Source organism: Cynocephalus volans, chromosome 11 (genome assembly GCF_027409185.1).
Source record: "Cynocephalus volans isolate mCynVol1 chromosome 11, mCynVol1.pri, whole genome shotgun sequence".
NCBI lineage: Eukaryota > Metazoa > Chordata > Mammalia > Dermoptera > Cynocephalidae > Cynocephalus > Cynocephalus volans.
The window spans coordinates 59,541,367-59,542,459 of NC_084470.1; positions in this window are offsets into that span (position 1 = coordinate 59,541,367).

Consider the following 1,093-nt stretch of genomic DNA (forward strand, 5'->3'; position numbering starts at 1 on the left):
CTAATTATTTAACCTATCTGAACCTTGCTCACAAACTTAAAAGTGGGGATAACAACACCTGCCCCACAAAATTATTGTGAGAATTAAATAAGTGGACATATATAAAGTCTAGCCCTGTGCCTGGCATATAGTAGATGCTGAGTAAATAAATGGTAGTGCCTTTAGTCCCTTGATCCTCTGATCTATACTTAACATTCTTGCAAAACAAGTGGTTATAAACACCCAAATGCATCTATTTTTCTAGAAAATTAGAAAACTTCAATGTATAGATTTCTTTAAATAAGGTTAATTATGTAAAAAGTATATTAAAATGTCTATATTTATCCAGAATTTCTGTTTTATTTCATCTAGGTTGGGACAGCATTTGATGTTTGATGGTTTTTATACCACCATATGTGTGGAAATCATATTTTCTAGTGCCAAAATGGTAATATACAATCTGATAAATATGAATGTTCTTGTGAGATTGGGGAGACAAAATTTAGAAATTGGGCTTCTTCAATAAAATCCAGGCTGTATGATCATCATAAGTCACTGTAGTATGCAGCGTGTTCGGTTGTCAGTGAGCAGAGTAAGCAACTGCTTGTAGGGGGTGTGGGAAGCACTTTTGCCCAAAGTATTCCCTCCTCATCTAGCTTCTTTACTGCCCAAATGCCGCAGCTTTCCTGGCATTCCAATATCCTATTGTCTCAGGAGAACTAGTCTTCTTGGTAGAGGTAATAGATTAACTAACTCATTGTATTGGGCAATGAAAGGTGGGGTTTATTGGTCCTTTCCTAAAAGCAGATTATTAATAGAATGATGGCAAGAGAAAAGAGCAGAGGATGGAAGGCAAATTTACTGTTTTACAGGTGATTTTGAGCTTTCCCTGGTATAAAGATGGATAGAAATTTATATGCAAACCAACAGCAGAAAATACCTGTTTCTGGCACATAAGTAATAGAAATTTTCACCAATTGGATGGAAATGTAACTGCTGAAATGTCCTCGTGTACATATAATAGTCACTAGAAAAGTAATATTTGGCAAAAATTATACTATATTAACCTTAATTAATGTTCCTCTGTTCTTTCTAATAGGCATAATCATAAGAA